The sequence below is a fragment of the Gorilla gorilla genome, chromosome 13, assembly GCF_029281585.2.
Source record: "Gorilla gorilla gorilla isolate KB3781 chromosome 13, NHGRI_mGorGor1-v2.1_pri, whole genome shotgun sequence".
In the NCBI taxonomy this organism is placed as follows: domain Eukaryota; kingdom Metazoa; phylum Chordata; class Mammalia; order Primates; family Hominidae; genus Gorilla; species Gorilla gorilla.
The window spans coordinates 73,769,210-73,794,321 of NC_073237.2; the positions used below are offsets into that span (position 1 = coordinate 73,769,210).

Consider the following 25,112-nt stretch of genomic DNA (forward strand, 5'->3'; position numbering starts at 1 on the left):
AAAAGGTATTTTAGAAGAGAAGCTTTGTTTCAATGTGTAATAAACTGATCTGTGACCTGTGATCCAGTTTTTAAAAATATTTATGTCAGACTCACAATCTGCAATTAGAAACTAAAATTAACTAGCAACAAATAAAACAAATTAGTTTGAATTAGCCAAGGTAATCAAGTCTATCAAAGAAATTAAATATATTAAGCAATAATGAGCCTAAACATCATCCCATGCCTTGAAAATCTTGCAAAAACTTGGTGTCTGTGTGCCTCCTGGGGACTCTGTACATTTTTAAATCAGGTCAGGCCAGATCCAATTAGGATGCTCTGAATGCTTTGGGGTTATAGTTTAATGAGTTATAGCAATAATTTACTAAATGTTCCACTGTGGCTTCATGGAGATAATATTACAGGTAGATAGCACAAGTCAATAGAACTAGCTGATTAGGATTTGCAGAAATAAACTATGACTAATAAGCCAACAATATACTGTCGATGCTAAATACTTAAGTGATACTACCTCAGCTAAAATGAGATTATAGGTCACTTTAATACTCTGCTTGAAAGTTACTTTTATCAATCCTTGAATGCTTTCAGAGAATAATCTGTTAATTTTTCTGCATCAAAGATGTTGGGTTGCAGGAGAGGGGAGCATTAAAAGTAAAGATCTAGGTTTCAGGCAGGGTGCGGTGGCTCACGCCTGTAATCCTAACACTCTGGGAGGCTGAGGCAGGTGGATCACCCGAGGTCAGGAGTTTGAGACCAGCCTGGCCAACATAGTGAAACCCTGTCTCTACTAAAAATAAAAAAATTAGCCAGACGTGGTGGCAGGCACCTGTAATCCCAGCTACTCAGGAAGCTGAGGCAGGAGAATCGCTTGAACCCAGGAGGCGGAGGTTGCAGTGAGCCGAGACTGCACGACTGCACTCCAGCCTGGGCAACAAAGCAACATTCCATCTCAAAAAAATAAATAAATAAAAATTTAAAAATAATAAATAAATAAAAATCTAGGTTTCAGCTTCCACTAGGACACAACTGATCTGCGCTCAAGAGATAAGCTGGCTAATTTTCTCCAGGACATCTGCAGGCTTCATGATGGTGTGATAGTGGAAGGAGGAAAGGCAAAGGATGAGCGATACACTGAGGGGAAATCTTGCACCAAAATCTCTAACCATGGACTAGGATGCTAGACAAGGGTCAAGAATCATCACAAAGTTCAAAGACAGTGGCCAAACGCAATTAGACTTTTGTACTGCTTAAGCACTACCCTTTGTTTTTATAACTTCTGTCTGCTTCTCTGTGGTTATTAGACCAGAGGTTGGGGGAAACTTTGGTGTTGGCATGTGACTAACTCCACCTTAGAGAAGAAGAGGGTCAGGAGAGAAGGTGGCATATAAGGAGCTTAGAAAAAGAGTAACCATTGTATTATTAATATGTATCCACAAGTATCTATGTATCTCTATACATCCCATAACCTCACTTTGTAAACCTCAAATAGCCACAACAAAATTTATGTTTAAAAAAAGATATGAGTATCATGCCATGCACCTGTAATTCCAGTACTGTGGGAAGTTGAGGAGAAAGGATCGCTTGAGGCCAGGAGTTCAAGACCAGCCTGGGCAACATAGCAAGAGCCTGTCTCTAAAATTAAAATTAAGCAAAAAAGAGAGAGGACCTACCGGAAACACAGTGAGGCAAGCTGCCACTGAATATAAGCAAGAGCATGACACTGAAACCAGTCTCAGCAACAGGACAATCAAGCTGCACCTTGACGGTATTTCAAGTGTGAAGAAAAAGGCAAAGCAAAGTCTAGAGAGATCATTACTTTCAGTGGTTTACTTCCAAATTAAAGAAGTTGTTCGTGTGGTAATTTCAAATGCAATCAAGATTTGTGTTTCCTTCCTTCCCGGACTGCCATGGGTCTGGAGGGGTGATTAAATACAGACAGTAGTTTATAGCTAATGATGACCAATGGAATAAAAAAATATTTCTGCAACTTGAAATTCATATATTACATATACTGTTTCTCCTTGCATTTTAAATGTGCAGGAATATGAGAATTAATGTAAATACATTTCTTTTTTCACTTAAAATGGGTAGAAACAAGGATTCTCATCAATTGACACTGTCAGGAATATTTGTTCATATTTGAGAGTCTCATTAGGTATAATTAACAGTAGCCATCACATCAGGCAAGCTCTGGAATCTCAGTAGCTTAATATAATATTTTTCTTGCTTATTTGCACTCAGTCAGGCAGGCAACCTTCCTCCATGCTGCAGCTATGCTATCTGTGACATGTGGCCTCCAACATTGCTACAACAAAAGAAGAGAAACAGAGGAGTCTTATGTGCCTTGTCCCAGATGACACTCTCTCCTTGGAGTCACATGGCTCTAAAATAAGTGCAAGGGAAGTGGGAAAACTTGGCGAGCACTAACTGTTAGCTGCCTCACACCCAACTTTCTATAGAAGAGTAAATCAGCCAGATATCCACCCTGTAGGGGGGAAGTAAATAAGGTTGCCAAGGAAACTTTTCTAGAGGATAGTTTGACATTGCTAAGCACAGCTGGAGACACAAGATAATGATTTCACGCTTCATACCCTTACTCAGTGTCCAGAGTTGGGGCTTTGACCCAGACAAGGAGCGGAAGGTAGCTGGTATGGCCCCATTTGACTTCATATCTGGCTAGAATACAAGTTTCTCAATTTCAACTCCAATGTCATGAAAACTAGACATTATTAGCCGAGCATGGTGGCACATGCCTGTAATCCCATCTACTTAGAGGCTGAGGCAGGAGAACAGCTTGAACCTGGAAGGCGGACGTTGCAGTGAGCTGAGATCGCGCCATTGCACTCCAGCCTGGGCAACAAGAGTGAAACTCCATCCCCCCCCAAAAAAAAAAAAAAAAAAAGAAAGAAAGAAAACTAGACATTACACATTACTTCCTTCTAGAATGAAAGGTTCTTATTGAGATATCAAATTTACCTAAACTTTCCACATGAAAAAAATTTACTTCCAGGTCTTACTTGACAGTAAATGTTTATTAACCCTTGCAAATTAAAAATTACTTGAAGATTTTTTTTAAACTTTTGGTATCGGTCTCCTATTTCAGGCCAATTGGGTTATAATGTCTGAAGACAGGCCCAATGATTTTGTTTTTAAACAAGCTGGGTAATTCTTAAAGGCAGTTAAGGTTGAGAAGTTCTATTTTAGACGTAAATCCATCTCATCTCCTACAAATTACCATTTTCTATTGGTTTTAAGTCTGAAAACCTTTAAAAAGTATTAGTGCCTAAGATCCACCTCAGATATTCTGATTTAATTGATTGAGTTGTCGGGGGCTGAACTTGGGGATATTTGAAGTTCTTCATGTGATTTTAACAAGAAGCCAAGTATAAGAACTGCCATTTTGTGTCAACACAGCCATCCCTAAACCTCCTCACCAGACCAGAGGTGGCATGACCAAAAAGGGGTTTCAGGAGAAGGGGGTAGAAGCTGCACCGCTGGTGCTATCCATGGTGCTGAAATGTTGTTGCAATGAATTTTTTTATTAGTAACCATGGTGAGCATTTATTATTGTTTATAATATTAACATATAAAATCTTCTATGGTTGCATGTTTTTAAATTAAGAGACATAAATCTACTGCTAATCATAGAACTATATTCCTATGGATTTTCAGTTCAATATCATGGCTTGTTAAGGGAGAGAGATTGAGGGATATGGTGAGGGAGGGTCAGGGAGAAGCGAAAGATGTTGAAAGAGAGGGTAATTTGCTGTTTGTCCAGTGATCGGATAGGGCAAAAATAAAGATAGTTATGACTTGAGTTCTTGATAAATCCACATATTTTTATTTTTAGCTGATGATAGTGTACCGAATACTGAATATTTTTAATTTTTAAAAACATCTAAATTTTTACATCCCATCTAAAAAATCGAAAGCATAGTGTTTATAGTTTTGTTTTTCTAAGAAGATAGAGTGACTTTTTTGAGGAAAAGCCTATTTCAAGAGTAACATCTTCATCTTATGCTATATAACAATACTACCACTGAAGAGTTTCAGTTGGTGCATTTGTGTAGCTTCATAAAAAATGGGTTAACATGGTGTCAGGGAACTCTAATGATTAGATATGGCCAAGAGGTTAATGTTTCCCACCTTTCCCTCCACATTCCTTACATCATTATCACAATTAAGTTGCCCAGTCAGTAATTTATTATTTTAGGTCTGAAAACCTATACTCATTTCCTCAAATTTTACAGAGATGCTCTATGTTCCATGATTCATCCAGCAATGACTTGGTAACAAACGGTTAAAAGGTTAAAAAAAAAGAATGCTATACACCTTTCCCAATTTATGAGTGTTCTCAGAAACACAGCAAATATTTTCCAGGGTAAATGACATATGACATTATGAAAATATGAGCCTCATATGCTAACCTGAAAATGTCAAATATTTGAACCCCACCTTATCAGCAAATAGGTCAGAAATTTATGCCTCTTCCTTGCTAGCCTCTAGCATTTTCCATGAGGTAGTAGTATGTGCATGCACAGAAATCTAATAAAACACATGGAAACACCCTTTGAAACAGTTATACTCCTATTTTCTGCAAGCAATTAAAAATTAAGGGCTTTAGGCTAGACACCAGAGGTGCTTGCTAATATGCAGATCCACAGAAGAGTTTGTGGGGAAAAAAGTCTCTCATCCCAAATTAAAATTACTCAAGAATTCATTTTACTTACAACCAAGCTAAATGAGCTTGGACACCTGAATTTACTGCTTTGGGGGAAAGGAGAGTAAGTTACTGCCCTGTATTTTCTTACATACTGTACAGTTTAATGAACGAATTCCAGATCAATCCTATGTTCCCCTAAATGAAAGTTCAGAGCTTTACCAATTTGGTTAGTATAACAATAAAATAGAGTTCAGCTCTCAGAACTTGCTTTATCCTCCATCTATATCGGTATTTAACAAGTGGGTCTCATAAACTCAAGTCTTAGTGGATTCAGGTCAAGATGCTTTCAAAAACAAATACATCGGATCATCCTACAAGGGTGGGGCAGTCCTCCCTCTAGCACTGTCATCAGTGAGACATGACTTCTATTCACCAAAGAGACTTTCAAGAGCCAGTTTACCATCAACACATGGAGAATCATTTTAGCACAGCCTCCTTAAACTTCTGATATTCCCTATCTGCAGATTAAACACTCTGAGAACCTTCCTGTTTACTGACCACTTTCAACGAGGGCTCTGTAGAATCGAGAAGGAGGATGACAGAAGGAGTTGCAGGAGGTACTTTGGAATTGCTCTTCCCATCTAATGGCCTCAAAACTTCTTCTCCCAGTAGTCACGTTTTTTTTAAGCAAGTGAACAAAGAAATCATAAATACTCCTATCTCACCATTTAAGAGTTAGTATTACTGCAGTATGAAGATACTCATCATCAGAACCCACAGACAATAGGTCAAGGGTTGTGGAGTGAAACCATGAATGATCATGGCAACAAGATTAAGCCTTGGCCAGGCGCAGTGGCTCATGCCTGTAATACTAGCACCTTGGGAGGCTGAGGCGGGCAGATCACGAGGTCAAGAGATTGAGACCATACTAGCCAACATGGTGAAACTCCGTCTCTACTAAAAAAATACAAAAATTAGCTAGGCGTGGTGGTGCACACCTGTAGTCCCAGCTACTCAGAAGGCTGAGGCAGTAGAATCGCTTGAACCTGGTATGCGGAGGTTGTAGTGAGCCGAGATCGTGCCATTACACTCCAGCCTGGCGACAGAGTGAGACTCCATCTCAAACAAAACAAAAACAAACAAAAAGATTAAGTCTTGCTTGCCTTTTATGTGAGGATCATTGGGCCTGCCCTGCATCAGTGGCCCTGTGATTTCAGTCTCTCACATAACTCTAGAAAACTCTATTATATCTAGGGCCAATGACAGTTTTATATTGCTTGAAAAACTTGTTTAGAGCTTGTTTGATATTGTGCTTCCAATATGAGTCAACTATTGGAATAGATACAATATTGAAAAATATCAATCTGGAACTAGAAAAGGACATGTTTAGTCACAGGTTGCTACAACCTTGAGATATAGATGAGCACCATATGTCTTAAAACTCATAAAACTTTAAAAATTGAATGAAGATACAGAAAATATTTTCATGCAAATCTTTTCATAGCCTTGGTTTAGAGACTGTCCTTGAAACATTTATCCCACTTAAAACCTTAACCTCATACTTCCCATATTGTAGTTTGGTTGAAACCTCATTTCCGCACAAATTTTGTCCCTATGAAGAGGTAGGCTTCAAATACAAAGAGGATTCATTACTGGAAAAGGGAATGAACCAGCTAGGTAAGAGGGGCATAGACTGTAAGTGCACCTAGAATACTGAGATCCAGTCTTCATTAATGATAAGGTCTTCCACTTGATGGGCATCCAAAACACAGACTTGTGGGCCTAACCAATGCTGTGGCCCTTATCTCGGACTATAAGGTGACACTGGCTATGACCTCTGGGCAACTGCTGGGCCACTGCCTCTGTTCTATTCTCCAGGCCATTTAGCCATGGGAGGCTGGCAGTGAGCTGCCCGAGATGGGATGAGGATGTCTCTACCCAGGATCTCTGAGATCTAGGGCATCAGTCCCACCCTATGTCACACCTATAAAGTTGGAATACTGGAGCATGTGACTGGCCCTCATGCACTGGGAACAAATAAGGGGTCTTCACTCTAAGGCTGGGCACAACTGAATGTGAAGGAACAGAGCAGGTGGAGTTGACAACTGTCTTCAGATGAGAAGACATTGCCAACAAACACCCATACCCACAGGCTACTGGGAATAAATGCTCTCTGCAGGGCGCATATATGTAGGGAAGGGGTTGCCTCAAGTCCTGCCCTTCCCCAACAATAGACAAAGATTTGGAACCAGAGACCAGCTGCTTGTCCGAGCTGATACTGGTTCTGGTTTCATGATCAGTCAATGACCTTGAGGCACATTCTTTTAATTTCCCCAAAATCTAGTTGCTCCAGTTTTATAAAGTGATGTTAACTTTGCAAATTCAAAGGAAATCTTGATGTCTGCAAGTCCCTGGCCTTGGGCTTTTCACAGACCCATTGTTCTTCCTTCAGCCATTTAAGGTTACTTTCTATAGGCATGCCAAATAGACTCTACATTTCCCCCCATATAGACATTTCAACGACAGCCTCACCAAGATGCAAAAATGGGCTCGATTTCGTTTCCCTTAGGTTGGCTGACTCATTTATTTAAGTCAATGGCAAGTCCTAACTTGTCCAGTTGTGAAGTGCTTGGACAGAAATTACTGCTATTGTAAGAGTGAGTTTTTACACTTTCCAGTGATGCCCCTTCCTTGCCACCAATCCCCTTGCTAGGTGATTCATTTCTATCCTTCTCCACATTTCTCTTGGGAGCACACTTGAATCTAGTCATTTATTCATTCAAAATCTATTAAGAACCTATTATGAACCAGGGTTTTGGGAATTTTTCCCTTCTTCTGGCAATTTTTAGGTGGGTTGGAAATATTCCCGGCCCACCTGTAGCTTCCTTCCATTCTCATTTAATATACAGCACATAACCAGGGTGACTGTATGTCCTGGTTTGTCTAGAACAGTCCTAGTTTGTGCCCATTATGCAAGCATAACTCTCAATAGTGCCCACTTGGGTCACAAACCACACTGGGTTGTTGCTGCCAGTGCTGCCAGAGTGCCAGCCCCTTGGGTCTCTGCAAGGCCAGGTGATGCTCCAGAATGGGAGATAAGCTGATTTGGAAGCAAACTGAATCCAGCTTCATTCAACATTACTACCAGTTATTTGATAAAGATAGAACCCAAATAGGTACAATTTACATTAACACGTCATGCCTTACATGGGAAGGACAGCAATGACAGGGGAAAGCTGCCATTGTGGAGAAGTTGTCTAGCCTTCTGTTCCAGAAAATCCAGTAACAGCATCACAGGCACAGGACCATTAGCCCACACCAGATAGCTGCATCATCAGCATGGTTGTGGGTGAGCTTAAGGTAGATGAAGACCCCATCATCGGGTTCCACCAGATGTTCCTATTAAAGAATATCAGTGAAGCTTGGGTTTGCACCAATGACATGTTCAGGCTTGCCCTGCTCAACTTTGGCTGACCTCCTGTCGGCCAGGCACTCACACTGTTTCCTCCTCACGCCTCTTCCCAATACTATTCGTACTCCTCCAGAAGCTCCAAATATCATACACAAATGAGCAGGGCCACGATGGGAGTGTGCACAGTGTGCTGCTGCCACCAAGGTGTTGTGCATGATGTTTGGATACTAGACTAGTTGCATCTGATGAGAGAAGTTTGTATTGTACCAGTGCATGCCTCAGTAATACATGTGCATGCAAGTAATACAAAAGGTAATCTTTTAAAAGAATCTAGTGACGAGTTGCTCTAGTAACCCAAAGAAGTGAAGGAGAAAGCAGCTGCCTCACTGCCCATTGATTTCTTCAGAAGTTTCAATGCTTAAAGATACAATAAAGGCACACACACACACACACACACACACACAAAATAGTGCCCACCTTTACTCAGACTATCTCAGTTTGAATTATAAATGACTTGGTCACCCTAAAGATAACTAGATCTATCTGCAGTTCTCATAGACTTTTTGCAGGGTGTGTTTATGGGCAGGGGGATGTGGGAGTGGAAGGAGTCCCATTTACCGGGACCACATGAAACCTTAGTTATGTGCTAGGCTGAGACAGGCTGCAAGAGGAAACCATGAAGCTTGCTGCCATCTTGTAAGAATTATGTTTGGAATCAGTTCTTTTCAGAGGGAGCTAACAGGTTGACAGCAGAGAGTCCATAGCCAGACCTCCTGGCACTACCATTTCCCAGCTATGTATGGGCAAATCTTCTAACCTCTCTGTGCCCTGGTTTCCTCATATGTAAAATGAAGATAATCATAGTACCTACATCATGTGGTTGTAAAGATAACATGAGTCAATGTACCTGGCACATCCAAACTGCTATGACATGTTTTCTGCCACAAATGATTGCCCTGGATTCAGATCCAAGTCCGAGACAACTACACAGTGGCTGGACACAAGGGAGGTCAACTTTCAAGGGAATTTTGGTGCAAAAGACTCTGGTTCAGACATTGGTAAAATTACCCCAATCGGATCCTTTTAGGAAGTAAATGCTTGATAAACAAGGCAGGTCACTGAAGTTGTATCTCAAGTTTGGCCCAGTCACAGAATCCTTAGGACCCAGGGTAGCTGAATGCCCAGAAGAAACAATCATCCATTCCACATTCCTGTGGATACTTCTCATCATCTCTCATCATCCAACTTCATCTGTTGGTGGCTCTCCTCTGCCACCTTAAATAAATACAGGGAGGACGGGCCAACCTTGATTCACAGAGGAAGAGGTGCATGAAAAATCTGGAACCTCAGAACCTTGACGTCAACAGGAAGCTTCCTATTCCGAACTCTTAAATTGTAACACCCTTCTCTTCAATCACAACTTCAGCTCAATCCAGCTCCCTGAAGCTCATGAACACCCTGGGCTCCTTGGAGCCTCCATTGTTTCACAAATTATTTTTTCTCCATTTTCATTTTCTTTCATCCACAACCTGGATCATGTGTCCTATCATTGTAATGCCCTTTCAGCAACACTTTACTTTCACCTCCCAGTATTTGTCCACCCAAGGCACGAAAGCTTCCAATCCTGGATTGATCCCACTTGGCACAAGAAAACCCCAAAGGAACTGCAGAATATTTTAGGTTTGTGCTGCTACTCAGTTATAAGTTCACAACTTCAGTGGGACCTCAGTGGTGTGCTTTCCTTTTCTGTGGTCTAACTCACTAGCCTTCCACCTTCATCCCTATCCTCTACAACTTTACCAACCTCTCCCCCTCCCCTACTCCTTTCCCCCAGGCATGTAAACCTTGTTTGAGAAACACTGACCACCGGGATAGAGTCCAATCTCCTTAACTGCTGTCCACCTGCCTCCCCTGAGATCTTGTCCATTACTTTGAACTTAACAGTTTGCCATCACTCAATGACAATTTGCATGCCCATTTTGCATAAGTGGTTATATCTGAATTTTTTTCACTTCTCTCCAGTCCACCAGATAAATATTTCTGAACTTTTCAAACACAACCCCCTTCACTTCCTCATCCCAGCTGCCACAAGATTTAATCATTTCTTCCAGTCATATGACTTGACACCTCCTGTCATTGGTCTGATATACAGACTGATAGCAGGCAATCACAGATACATTGTGCAACACCTCCTGTTGTTGCCCATGTATCTGTGCTTGCCTAACATGGGTCTGTATATCTGTATTTGTCACAAGACATTGAGCTCTGTAAAGTCAAGGGCCTGGTCTTGCTCATCTTTCTCTGCTCAGGGAACTGGGAAGTCTCCAGGAGACACTCAAAAACCATTGACTGATTAATGGAAACCTCACTCTGACTGGCAAGGCTTGATTTTCACACTTGTACCCAGCTATGTTAAATCAAGATCCCCAGTGATGAATGCAGTGCTAGCATCTGAAATTGTCAGTCAAACTGCAAATATAACAGAAGGCAGTGCTCAGACACTTCCCAGCAGCACTCACTGCTGCAAAGCTCAGAGGTCTTGTGATAGGCACAAGAACTTCACCCTATCTCTAATTGGGCTAATTCTCCCGAACAAATGAGATAATGCAGTCTTTGTTTTGTGAATCTGATCAGGAAATGCAAGCCAGACATTAAAGACTGAGTTCAGGTATAAGGGGCTGGGAGCAAAGAAGAAAACAATCAAGGAAGACAAGAAAGCATGAAATTTACACCCGAGGTCATGAGAGCTTCAGCTAAAAAGGCAGATAAATAGCAAGCAGCTGGGAAATGTGGAAAAGCTCTGGCAACAGAAAACCCCAATTCAAGGAATCTGGACTCCTCTGACTCCAGATTCCAAAACAAAGGATTTCTCTGGAAGTTCATGAAGTTCCAGTAAAACTGTTTGGAATTTTACTGGTTTTGTTTTATGTTCTCCTTGATTAAGAGGTTGGGACTTTTTAAAACTCTTTTCAGATGATTTCTGTTTGACTCTTTACTGACCTACTTCTGAGTTTATGTGTGAGAGACGCTAAACCGCCTAACTCCTGTGTCTACAAGCTTGAGATGAGATCCCCATCATCTCTCCTCCAAGCTTTCAGCCCTCTAACTGACTCCCCCACTCGAAAAAATCCTTGATCAGCCCCTAAACTAATGTTTCTAAAACTCTTCTGTGCATACCACCTGGGGATCTTGTTAAAAATGCAGAGTCTGACTCAGTACATCCGAGGTGTGGTCTGCAAGTCAGCATTTCTAACACACCCCCAGCCAAAGCCATTGCCTCAGCTCGGAGGACCACTGCTGGAGTAGCAAGGTTCTACTCCTCCACTAGTGGACCCAAAAGACATCACCCAAGGGACAAACACGATGCTCCATTGATCTGCAGAAATAAAGTATCTGAATTTTAGGTTATATTTGTCTAAAAATATAAAATCTCAACAAACACAGCTAACCTCACTTGGTCTGTCAGATGACCTCCCAACAGAAAATGTGTGAAAAGGAATACTGAGACAAGAGCAAAAATAAAATTCTGCAACTCAGAGCAGTAGACAGCAGTGGACTCACTTGTTCATTCCCATTCAGTTTACTGCCTCAACAGTGCCAAGAAACTGCGAAAAGTAACATTAAGAATCTACCTCTACCATTCAAAGGTGGTCAAGCAGTTCAAAATGATAATAAAGACTATTTGGAATATAGGCTTATAGTCATCTTTAATGATGACCTTGATAGTATATTGCATCTGAAAACAGTATATGCTTATGATTTCAAAGTAATAATCCCCAATTTGAAGAGTACATATGCAAACATTATTTTACTGATGGGGTGTGCAATCAAAGTTTGGAGACCACTGTTCTATACCACCAGCTTGCCTTTCCTTTCACCAGAGAATAAACATCCCTAGCCTCTACCCTCCCAACCCATCCTGTCTCCAGTCCTGTGACTTACCCCCCAACCCCCACCAATATTTCAGCTGAAGTGGTAGCAGGAAGAGCCAGCAAGCCCAAACTCAGATGATGCCAAGGGGCAGGGAGATGTTACAGGAAAGTGGTCCAGATCCAGACCCCAGGAAAGGGTTCTTGGATCTCATGCAAGAAAGAATTCAGGGTGAGTCCGTAGAGTAAAGTGAAAGCAAGTTTATTAACAAAGTAAAGGAATGAAAGAATGGCTACTCCATAGACAGAGCAGACTCAAGGGCTGCTGGTTGCCCATTTTTATGGTTATTTCTTGATTATATACTAAATAAGGGGTGAGTTATCCATGCCTCCCCTTTTCAGACCATATAGGGTAACTTCCTGATGTTGCCATGGCATTTGTAAACTGTCATGGAGCCGGTGGGAGTGTAGCCATGAGGACAATCAGAGGTCACTCATGGCTATCTTGGTTTTGGTGGGATTTAGCCGGCTTCTTTACTGCAAGTTGTTTTATCAGCAAGGTCTTTACGACCTGTATCTTGTGCCAATCTCCTATCTCATTCTGTGACTTAGAATGCCGAACCATCTGGAAATGCAGCCCAGTAGGTTTCAGCCTCATTTCACCCAGCTCCTATTCAAGATGGAGTTGTTCTGGTTCACACGCCTCTGACAGAGGGATCACAGAATCTTAAAGAGGGAAGAGTGCGTATGAGACCAGAATATGCCACCCCAAAATATGACCATAGGAGACCAGAATATCCCATCCCAAAATATGCCTTTTAGGCTTAAGAATTATTTTGAGCTGATTATTTTGAGAAACTACAGACACAGAAGTTCCAAACACAGAGTTGAAGTTTCCTTTTGTAAGGGAAATTTATATCTACAAAGAAAATCTCTATTTGTAAGGGTGTCTCCCTCTCCGTACCAGGAAGAGGAGGATGACTCACTATAGTCTCTTATCAATGAAGGCACAACTTAAAGCTGCATAACAAACCTTACCCTTCTTTACCATGCTTTTCCTGGGTAGCTCCCCATAACTGGACTTCCCCCAACACCCTTGTGACCATTTCTCTGACCATTACTCCAGTGGCATGATTCCAGCCTCCTGGCTCTCATCTCTCAATGTGACCTGCTTTGCCTATATACCTCTGTAGGTATGGAGCACAAAGTGGAATTCCTCACCTAAAGTGTGGTATGACCAGCACAGAACAGCACAGGATTATCACCTCCCTTTTCTCAGATAGTATACCTCTACTAATATTGCCTGTGACGTCTATCCAATAAATCCCCTAAATATTTTTATTGGTGCTTGTCCCCTGCTACATCTTCCTCATTTATAATTCCAGAATTCCCTCTTGGGCTGCGGGAGGTTTTTAGACCTTTACGTTGTTAGATTTCATTTATTATTATTTAGTATTACCTTCTTATGCCTGTAATGTATTATTGTTTTTGCCTTCCCAAAATGTTTGCCCTTCTGTCTGTAACAGTATTTCTATTTATTTTCCAGGCAGTCTTAGTGGTGCTAACAATCAAGTGGCTTGCCTTGTTCTGACCTGAGTGTTCGCCAAACACTCCCCAGGCTACAACGGCCGCGCTCCCCTCTGAAATCAGGACACAAGAATTGAAAGAAACTGGAACAGATACATCACTTACCCCTGGCATCCAGAACCCCAGAGCATCTTTCCCACAAATTGGTTATAACAAATTACCACAAACTCAGTGGCTTAAAAGAGCACCAATTAGGGGTCTAGCATCCAAAATATATAAAGAGCTCTTTTTTCATACATATCCATACTATACAAAGATCTCTCACAACAACAAAAAGATAACCAGCCCAATTTTTAAAAAAGGTCAAAAAAATGGAAATTTCCTCAATAAAGATATATAGTCAACAAGCACATGAAAAAATGCTTGACATCATTAGTTATTAGAGAAATGAAAATACAATTCAGAGTGAGGTGCTACTTCACTCCCACTAATAAAGTGGCATAGTTGTCTGGGGTAAATACCCGAGGTTTGTTGTCCCACACCAAGGGAATCAAGGACACGGACACTCAAGAAGTTTAAAAGCAGAGGCTTAATAGGCGAAAGAAAGAGAACAGCTCTCTCTCCTACACACAGAGGGGCGGCCAAGTGGGCCTTCTAGTCCGTGGCAAAGTGCACAGATGAGCTTGAGGCGGGGGTGTCTGATTTACATAGGGCCCAAAAATTGGTTGGACCAGTTGTGTCATTTACATAGTGCGTGAAGATGCTGGCCACCCCCCCCCCCCCCAACCTTTTATTATGCAGATGGGTTCTCTACCTGGCCAGCGCCATGTTGCCTGTTCCTTTACGGTACCCGTAGTTGACGGAAAAAGGAAGATGGAACCTCCATGTTGAACACGCCTGGTCCCCCAGGTAGCACTTTCCTATTGGCACAGCTGCAGGCATTCACCCGTGCAAGCTTCCAACTTGCTTACCTATATGTCTGCAGCTCGATTTTACAGGCTGGTTTTTTTTTTTTTAATAGAAAAGAAATTATTTGGGGGCTGCTTTTTATTAAAGGAAAACCTTACTAAGGACTCTCTTACCTTCACTATCTGACTAAATAATTTCTTTCTAGCTCCTGTTATCATTTGGATAGCTATACTTAAAAAAAAAAGAAAAGAAAAGAACAAGTGTTGATGAGGATGTGGAGAATTGGAAACCTTATGCATTCCAGTTATTTGGTGGGAATGTAAAATGGTTCAGCTGTTATGGAAAATAGTTTGGCAGTTTCTCAAAAAGTTAAACATAGAATTACCACATGACCCAGCAATTCCACTTCTAAGCATATATACCCCCAATACTGAAAGCAGGTACTCATATTAGTATCTATACTCACATGTTCATAGCAGCACTATTCACAATAGCCAAAATGTAGAAACAGCCCAAATATCTATCAGTTGATGAATAGCTAAAGTTATTGTGGTATTTATATACAATGGAATATTATTCAGCCATAAAAGGAATGAGGTACTGGCACATGCTACAACATGGGTGAACTTTAAAATATTTGCCAAGCAAAAGAAGCCAGAAGACGCAAAAGTCACATATTTTAAGATTGGATTTCTATGAAATATCCGTAGTATGAAAGAACACAGATTGGTGGTTATCTGGGGGAGGTGGGACAAAGGGATGGGGAGCGAATGCCTAGTATGTATGGAGTTTCTTTCTGGGCTGATGAAAATGTTTTGGTCCTAGACAGAGTGTTTGCATAGTACTGTGAATGTACTAAATGCCGCTGAATTGTTTGCTTTAAAATGGTTGCTTTTATTTAGTGAATTTCACTGCAATTGAAGCACATGCACACAAGCACACATATACACACACGAATTTATTCTCTCATAGTTCTGGATTTCAAAAATCCTAAAACCTAGGGGTTGGAGGGCTCTGTTCCTTTTGGAGGCTCTAAGGGAGGCTTCATTCCATGCCTTTTTCTGGCTACTAGAGGCCATCTGCCTTCCTTGGCTTTGGCCCCTTCCTCTATCTTCAAAGCCAGCAGTGACTTCAAATTCCTGTCTCAGTGATGTCTGCTTCAGTCATCACATCGTCTTCTCTGACTCTGGCCCTCCTGCATCCCTTATTATAAGGACCCTTGTATTACATTGGTTCTACCTGAATAGTCAAGAACACTCTCCCGATTTCAAGATCCTAATCCCATCTGCAAAGTCCCTTTTGCCATGTCAAGTAACATATTCACAGTTTTCAGGGATTCAGAGGTGGACATCTTTGGGGGGCTATCACTCCATCCTCCACACCCTGACATCCCTTCAGTGAACTCCTTTTCTTCCTTCAGTTAGCCAGTGTCTGTTGCTTGCAACCACAGAACATTAATTGATAAAATACTTCCTGTTTTTCAGCACTGTATTTTGAATGAAGAATGTGAAAGTAACAAGCAGGACTTGGTGATTTCTTGATCCTAATGGAGAATGACTAAGGAAATCTGCAGGAATTTCACATTTAGCACAATGCTTTCCCCAGGAGCAAGGAAGCCTGGAGAGCAGATGCTTAGGAAGTGTCTGACAGCTGAATGAGTCACGGGGTGAGAAGAGAAGGAAAGTTTAAAGCCTTTAATCAGAGGATATAGAAGCAGGGATAAGACTGAACAGAGAGGAGCAAGGAAGCAGGAAAATATATTTCATATAAAAATCTAAGTTAGAAGGCAGGTTAGCACACATAGCATAAAAGTTGCTAATCCCCCTTCTTTGTCAGGTGACACTCTCCTACCGTCAAACCTGAATCTGAGTCAGAGGTCACCTTAGCCCCAGGAAGTCCTTCTGATGTTCCCAGAGAGAATTAACAGCTTTCTCTGTTCCACAAATATATACTGGGTGCTTACTGTGTTGCTCTGAACACATGCAGTCGCAGAAAATTCTTCAAAAGAAGGAACCTGCTTTTGCCACTGTCTAAAAGTGCCTGGGACACATTGTGGGTTCACATGCTAGCCACATTTTTAAAAGCCATGGGCCAGCACAGCTAAAAAGAACTGTTTGTTTGCTTTAGACATTAGCATTCAAAGCCATCTTTATTTATATTCCATTTCATACAGACCCTTCAATATATTTTTAAAAATCAAACTTGGAATCACAGCACTTTTGTATGCCCCAGGAATCTATTATATAGCTCAGTAACTTTTAGGACCAGTTTACCAAAACCTGGCATTGGTTTTCACAGGTGCATTTCTTGCAAGCCAAACTGGCCTGACAAGGAAATAAATGCTCACTTGCTGGGTCATTCTAGCTCTCTGATGGGCCAGGCCACTTCATTTCCCAGAGCCTCTTAAGGAGAAAGCTATTTGACTTTCTGCCTCAAACAAACTGTGAGTATTACCAATTCCTTTGACTTTGACCTAGAAATTTTATTCATGCAAAATGGAGTGAGCTCGGTTTTCTTGTTTGTTTGTTTTTTGGTTTTTTTTTGGAAGTCAGGGTTCCTGGAAGAGCAGAGAACACTCTTTGTTTAATGTATCACCTTAGGGTTCAGATATCACTTATATTTCATTCTCAAAAGCCATCGTATGAGTCAGCCCTGTCTTTACAGGTACTGTGTTTGTTGAAAGGGGAGAGGGTTGTTTGCTCATCCAGGGTGGAGAAACCTCTGAGAGTAGCTGGATATTGCCTTTTTCCTCCACCCTCGGGCTATGGCCTGTAGTCAGTACACAGTGGGTAAACCGCAGGTTGCCTAAAGCAACCATGATAGCCAGAGTTGCCTGCAAAAGCACATTGTCATTTGGATGGCAACACTGGATTTTAATTATGACCATCCAGAGTCACTGCCTTCCATACCAAGACCTTGACTTCCTAAAACAACACACTATAAACTATGTCTTTTATAATCAGGGAAACATCAAATAGGAGTAAAATCAATGCCTCTTCTCCCCTAAAAGGATAAGGAAACCAGTACAAAGTCAGGTTTTTGTTTTGTTTTGACATAGAGTCTTGCTCTGTCACCCAGGCTGGAGTGCAGTGGCGCAATATCGGTTCACTGCAACCTCGGCCTCCCAGGTTCAAGTGATTCTCCTGCCTCAGCCTCCCGAGTAACTGGAACTACAGGTGCCTGCCACCACGTCCGGCTAATTTTTGCATTTTTAGTAGAGACGGGGTTTCAACCACAATGGCCAGGCTGGTCTCGAAGTCCTGACTTCAGTGATCCACCCCCCTCGGCCTCCCAAAGTGCTGGGATTACAGGCATGAGCCACCGCACCCGGCCCCAAGTCAGTTTTAAGCTCAGCAAAACTCCCCATCATTTTCCTAACCTTTGTGATCAAGTCCTAAGAAATTTCTTCCTGTAAAATAAAGTTTCTAGGCTAGGGCTTTGCACTGAAGGGGACTGATGTGTTCACATTCTTGAGGCAGTACAGGTAAGATTCACAACAAAACCAGCACAATCAACCTACAGACATACGTGGTGAGCATAATTTCACATTTTCTATGTGCCACAGAATTATTCTTCCTCTTTGCTTATCTGCTGGGAAAATGGCATGGCATGGCTACCAGGTGTCCCACATATTCCAGGACAGCCCTGATTTCTTGTATTCTTTCCTGCTGTCCCCCACATCTGCTCACTCTTGTCCAAGCCATGTGAACCAGTGTCTGCTTCAGAATGAAGGGCAGATGTAGTGTAGCACAGGGCAAGAGAAGTAACCTTTTTGAAGACCCGTTCACTCATGGGACAAACAAAGGTAATACTTAGGTCACACATTTAAAAAAAAAAAATAAGATTATGACAAAGTTATTAGGAAGATACTATTACTTATTAATATAAGCATCCCACACATGAGCAAATTTTCAGAGAATTAAGAAATTCTAGAATTGAAGTGGATCTTAAACCCTTAGAAAAGCACAGGCCAAGCATCCAAATAGGTAAGGATGACATGTCACACACATTAGACATATTTTTATTTTAAAATTGCTATTACCACAGGCCAGAGCATAAATAATACACCAGACCTCTTTTCGGGGGCAAAAGATTCCACGTTCTTCTATAGGAATAAAGAACCATGGGTCACAACCTTGAAAGACTCGGTAAGCTTAAAATCATCTCATTTTTAGTGATAGACAGTGAATGTCCAGGTTAATTTCCTCTTGCCCTCCAGGAAGGCAGACATTGCACTGAAATACTGCATTTTCAGGACGATCACACACTGTTTCCGAGTAGAATCATCCTGATCATACCCTTCCTACAGCAGGTGTTTTCCCTACTACATAGGCCTCCCAAAGTGCTGGGATTACAGGCATGAGCCACCACACCCAGCCTACATCAAATTGCTTCTTAATATCAAGTTGTCTTGGTTGAGTTGAAGGCTCCATCCTTGTCCACAAATCTTTGAGTATCTGGTGTGAAGTTACAGGAAGATAGAGTACTAGGATTTTTAAAAAAGAATAGATTTCTCTCTCATTCTCTCTCCCTCTTTTAAATCTGGGCACCAGAGGGGCCAACTATCCAGGCCTTAGAATCAAATGTCCCTAGACTCAAATTCTGGTCCCTCCCTCTCTAGTTGTATGATCCTAGGGGACTCCCATTAGACTCAATTTCCTCAGGCGTCAAATGAAGATAATTAACAATACCTACCTCTACCTTGGTTTGTTAGGGTGAGAAGCATAGTTTATGGAAAACATTCAGTACAGTAGTATGTTATATGGTAGCATAGTGCCTGGCTCTCTTTGATCAAACATGTCTCTTAGATTAGTCCAGATTATTGTTCTATCTGGTAAATCCACTCCCTACTCAAAAACCTTTATTAGCTCTCCATTCTAACAGGATAATTTTAAACATCCCGCCTGGCACTCAAGGTCCTCTGACCTGCTTTCTAGATAGATTTCCCACAATACTTCTCATGCACCCAACAGCCTAGCTCTCTGTGAACCACTTGAGTTTCTTGTTCATGTCCAGCACTGTTTTTTGTTTTTTGTTTTTGTTTTTTTTTTGAGATGGAGTCTCGCTCTGTCACCCAGGCTGGAGTGCAGTGGCGTGATCTCAGCTCACTGCAAGCTCCGCTTCCCGGGTTCACGCCATTCTCCTGCCTTAGCCTCCCAAGTAGCTGGGACTACAGGCACCCGCCACCATGCCCGGCTAATTTTTTGTATTTTTAATAGAGACAGGGTTTCACAGTGGTCTCAATCTCCTGACCTCGTGATCCGCCCGCCTCAGCCTCCCAAAGTGCTGCGATTACAGGCGTGAGCCACCGTGCCTGGCCATGTCCAGCACTTTCTTCTGTCAGCCTGGGGTGCTTGAATCCATTCCTAACATCTAAGTAGGAGGTTGTAAACTAATAACTGTGTAATTGTGTGGTGTGTGTGTGTGTGTGCTTACACACGCATGTGTTAACCCTGATGGCATAAGTGAAGGACAGTGAATGACCATGTTAACTTGCTCTAAGAGATAAGGCTTGCTTTTATTAGTTGTCAGAAATTGGGAGATTTCACTGAAAAGTAGATTTCTAGATTCTCATAGTATAAAAGATCTGTGTAAGATCTGGTCCCTTTGGGTCTATGTTCCCAGGGAGTAACATTAAATTTGCCGGGGTAGTGGCCACCCCTTTGGGGGAGACAAGCTTTCTCCAGTTGACCCCAGTCACCACCACTCCCTATAGCACCACACCAGCCTGAATGACTCATGAAGTTATTCCCTGCTTCCTCTCTAAACATTCGAGTTTGTAATCTCCGATCTAAATCTTACAGATCCTCAACCCTTCATCAATTCTTTCTTGATTTTTCTGTGTTAAAAGTACTTTTCCTTCCTCTTTTTTAGCTCCATATGTCACTGGTCTCCTTGTTGTAGGATCCTTTATCTTCTTGCTTCATTGCCCTTCCTGAAGGACAAACCACTTGACACAGAACCCATAACTGGACTGTGCCTGGTTTAGCACCAAATACAAGCAGGCATTTGATTAACACTTTTAACTGAACAAAAAAACAGGTATGTAATCATGGGAAAGTCACAGCTCACAAAGTATGCAGGCTTTTCTTCCTGGGCTGGGCTGTTTCAATGATCAATTATTCCTAGAAAAAGGCATTAAGGGAGCTGGGGGAGAGGGCAGGGGGAAGGTCTACTGTGGGGGAGAAGGAGTTGCACTTATAATAGCCCAACGCTCAATTTCAAACTTTGTCCTAGATTCATATGCAGGAAAAACAATTCTTGATACTCTAATAAGAGATGTGTTATAACTCTACACTTGGTTAGCACTTAATTTTGTTCTGTGTGTTGTCAGAGAAGTTATTCCCTTAGAATCACACAAGAACCATGAGTAGCAAGGCAGTGTTATTACCTCCAATTATAGAGGTAAAAGCTGAAGCTGTAGTCTGCATGATCAAAATACCCTCCCTAACATTCCTCTTTTTTTTTTTTTTTTTTTTGAAATGGAGTCTCACTCTATTGTCCAGGCTGGAGTGCAATGGTGTGATCTTGGCTCACTGCAACCTCCATCTCCCAGGTTCAAGCCTCCCAAGTAACTGGGATTACAGGCGTGCACTACCACGCCAGGCTAATTTTATATTTTTAGTAGAGATGAGGTTTCATCTTGTTGGCCAGGCTGGTCTCGAACTCCTGATCTCAGGTGATCCACTCACCTCAGCCTCCCAAAGTACTGGAATTACAGGTGTGAGCCACCGCGCCTGACTTTTGAAGGCTGAAGGAGATGCAAGGCCTCCTGGGGGCAGGGCAGCCAGCTGCTGTGAGCTTGGAGCCTGACAGCAACCTGTCAATTTGCACCATCTAAGCTCTGATCAGGGCTGTCACCGCACATCCTGCAAAGAATCACCATCGCTCTCTTTCCAACACATTCTCCTTTTCAGCTATGCTGCCCAAGGACACATTGGCAATGCAGAGCAAGGCTGAAAGAAAAACAAATAGAAGTCAAATGTGCATGCAGTTTTAAAAGCTTGCTTGAAAGTGTTCTTTTTACTCTTCCCTCCTAGTGAGCACACGAGAGTCTGATCATACTGGAGCTGCCTTATATTGTACAATGAATGGTTCACCATTTAGAAAGTGCTTTGTAGAACTGCTTCCTTTTTGCCTAATGTATCAGAATCTAAGAAGCCAGTTCACAAGCAAGGCCTCATCTGCTGGATTCTCTGTAGCATAGGGGAGGTGATGTCGCTGGGCAGGGAGGGGTGAAACTCCATCGTGGCACAGAGTGAATAAACTGCAAACAGTTACAGGGATAAGGAAATAAGTCAGCAGCAACACAGTGGAGCAACAGAGTCAAAAAGTCTTGAGTATAGAACTGGGAATTCAGAGGCTGGGGCAGGCCCATTCTTGGCTCTTGTTTTTCCAGATAGTCAGCATTTCTAGTCCAAGATGGAGACCAGGTCTGCCTCTGCCTTTTCTGCCAGGGCAGACACTTCAAAAGCCCACCAGCACTCTCCAGCCACTCCACATCGGCTCCGAGTGTGGAAGGAAAAGGCAAGTTTCCATGAACTATCTACTGCTCTGGTCTCCAGCTGGCCCTAAATAGAACAAGCACCAAAAACAAATCAAAATGAGTTTTACACCCAAAGTGTCAAGTATTTACAGGTAGTCTGCTGAGTTCTGAAGAACTTGAGCTGAGGTGACACTCGAAGCTATCAAGCTTGTCAGTTGGAAAAATGTCCTTTTTCCTAGTCTCTCTCCATTGTGAAAGGGGCCCCACGCTCAATTTGAAAGCGTAATGGTTTGGCTGTTGTCTCTAAAAGGTGAAAGGACTTGAAGGACTTATCAAGCATAATGAGAAGCCCTCTCCTGAGTTTATAACTAGAAACTCTTTCTTAGAGTGGAAGACATTAGACTTGGCCTTGGCCCTACCAGATTTGCTCAAGTTTCTGGGCAATGACAGTGCCTTCTCCGTGTGCATGGGAGAGCAGCCCACATTGAATAAGTCCATGCTCACTCTAAACACCTGTTTTTGTTTCAAGCAAGGAGAGACTCATGTTGTCTAGGAACACTGTGGGCCCTTGGGAACAGGAAATAAGTGAGCAGTATTTTGTGTAAAAGTGTGGGGAATTAAATGAAGCCTTTCCTGTTGCCTTGCTCTGCCTGAAATGCCATTTCCCAGCAGTCTCACTCTCTTCAATGCCCAGCTCATTTCACCTTTTACAAGAAACCATCTCTGACCACTTCCAAACAGTCGCACTTTCCACCCCTTGCTTGGCACTGGTTACAGAATGCTATAGGGTGGAGCTGTTTGCCATGTTTCAAGCTCATCTTAGACTATTTGCTGCTGTTGCCACATCTTTTATATTTGCATTCTCCACATCACTTGGCACAGTCCAGCAGTACAGAGCTGATGCTTGGTGAATATTTGTTAAGTTAATGTTTGGATTTATTCCTTGGCTTAGGTCATCAAGGAATTGAGGAGACTAAGTGGATAAATTATAAATGGGAATGTGCCTGCTCAACACCAAAGAGGCCATCATAAGCTTCATGAGCACAGAAGATGATTCTTCATGACAAATGCCTTCAATATTTATTTCCAGCTCTTTGTGAATACTGAGAATCACCATTTATTGAGGGCTGCTGTGCTGAGTGCAACATACACACACCTCATCCCGTAGAAGAGGAAACCGGCGGTTATTTAACTTCTCTGAGCCCTTCCCACAGAGTTAGGAAGGGGCACCAGTGAGTTTTGGCCTCAAAGCCCGTTTTTATCCAGCCCATCATACTACTCCCTTCCGAACCGTTGTTCTCGAAGCAAGATGCTGATTGTGTGATTATAAAACATTGCTCTTCTCATTTCCTTTCCCTTCCTGTTGCTCTCAACTAACCCACGCTATCACTTGACAGGCATGTGAATAGGATAAAGTAAATCTGGGCAGCACCACAGGCAGGAAATGAATTTTACCATAGCAGAATTCAAATTGCAACCATTGTATTCTCTCAAGAGAGAGAGAGAAAAGACGCACTCAAGGCAGTTAGGGATGTTTTCAAAAAACAAGCACCTCTTCATGGACTGGGCTAATTTTTTTAAAAGCAAAAACAAGATATGAGTCCTTTGGAAGATTGCCCAAGCACAGAGCTACATTTGTCTCCCAGGATAAGGAGAATAGAGATGGCACACTGGGGCTCCCTCAGACCTGCAGGGAGGGAGCTGGTATCTCCCCTGCAGGTCTAGAGTTCACAAATGCATTTCTAAGTGCACTGCATATAAAAAACATCTGGCATCACACATGCTTCTGAACATAAAAATAAAGGCCACTTCATATTTTTCTGCAATATGACAGCCTTCTCTCTGAATGCCAGTTACACCTAAGCTCATCATTTATAGAGGTCAATAAATGTCATTGACTGCATCAAGCAGAAACATAAATATTGAGATTAACAAAAAGATATAATTTTCTGAGTGACTGAAATTAAGCCATGTTCACTGAGCTGATTATAACAACTTTCAAAGGATGACGGTGTTTTACAGTGATTTTTTTGTTTCTGAAAAGAAACTTGTTGCATATAACATTGTATTGCACAACTGATTTTTGTTATTTTACCTAGGATTAGAAACAGGTCTGAGAAATCACAAAAACTCCCTTTTAACAAAGGTTCTTGCTGTACCCTACGCCTCCTCTCCTACACCTTCTCCCTCCTGCATCCCATAATAAGTGCCTCTGATGCTGTGGTGTGATATAGCATAGACTATATGCCTGTTGGGGGCATATGTCAGGTGGCAACATGTGGGGAAAGGAATAGGAAGAAGAGATTGTACCGATCCCAAAATGATCCAAAAAGGAGAAAAAGGAAGTGTGAAAAGAAAATAAATCTTGGGCCCCCAAATCTCTCAGCTATAGGGAAAAGTCAAGCTGGGAACTGCTTAGGGCCAAGCTGCCTCCCATTCTATTCAGTCACCCCTCTGCTCACTGAGATAAATGCATATCTGATTGCCTCATTTGGAGAGGCTAATCAGAAACTCAAAAGAGTGCAACCATTTGTGTTTCATCTACCTATGACCTGGAAGCCCCTCCCCGCTTCAAATTGTCCCACCTTTGCTTTGAGTTGTCACACCTTTCCAGACGGAACCAGTGTTCATCTTACGTTTGTTGATTGATGTCTCATGTCTCCCTAGAATGTATAAAACCAAACTGTGCTCTGACACCTTGGGCACATGTCAACAGGACCTCCTGAGGCTGTGTCATGGGTACACATCCTCAAGCTTGGCAAAATAAACTTTCTAAATTAACTGAGACCTGTCTTAGATTTTCTGGGTTCACAGAAACTTGGGCATTTTACTATCTTATTTCAAGTCTTGAATGTCAAGCCTGGTGGAGTTTGTTGAACAATGTTACAGCTATTGGCAGCACTCCCAACAAACAACATTCCTCAGGACCTAACTTGACCCATCAGAACTGCTCTGACAAACCAAACATCTTGCCCTTTCAGTTCCTTCTAGAGATGTTGCATTTGTACCATGTAAAACCCTTTTCGTCTCATAGCCTGAGAGTCTCTGGAGAAATGATGAACAAATTTAGCAAAAAGGGCTGTAATTCATCAGCCTTGAGTGGACACAGTATAACGTTAAAGACAAAACTGAGTTTTGAAAACAAAACCAGACACCATGCTCAATCATGTTGAGGAACTTGATGAACAGCTTCTGCCCCAATTCAAATGATTCTTTTTCTGACCCATTTTCTTCAATAAGCTTGTAA

The 25,112-nt window shown here is 42.0% G+C and overlaps 1 protein-coding gene and 1 pseudogene across 1 annotated transcript in view; one reads left to right on the plus strand and one right to left on the minus strand.

Annotated features, from left to right (window-relative positions):
- The window catches only part of GNA14 (G protein subunit alpha 14), a 226,377-nt gene that overhangs the window by 149,646 nt on the left and 51,619 nt on the right, over nucleotides 1–25,112 (minus strand). The gene's annotated exons all lie outside the window — the stretch shown is intronic.
- Nucleotides 7,751–8,136, plus strand: LOC101149306 (nuclear transport factor 2-like; annotated as a pseudogene).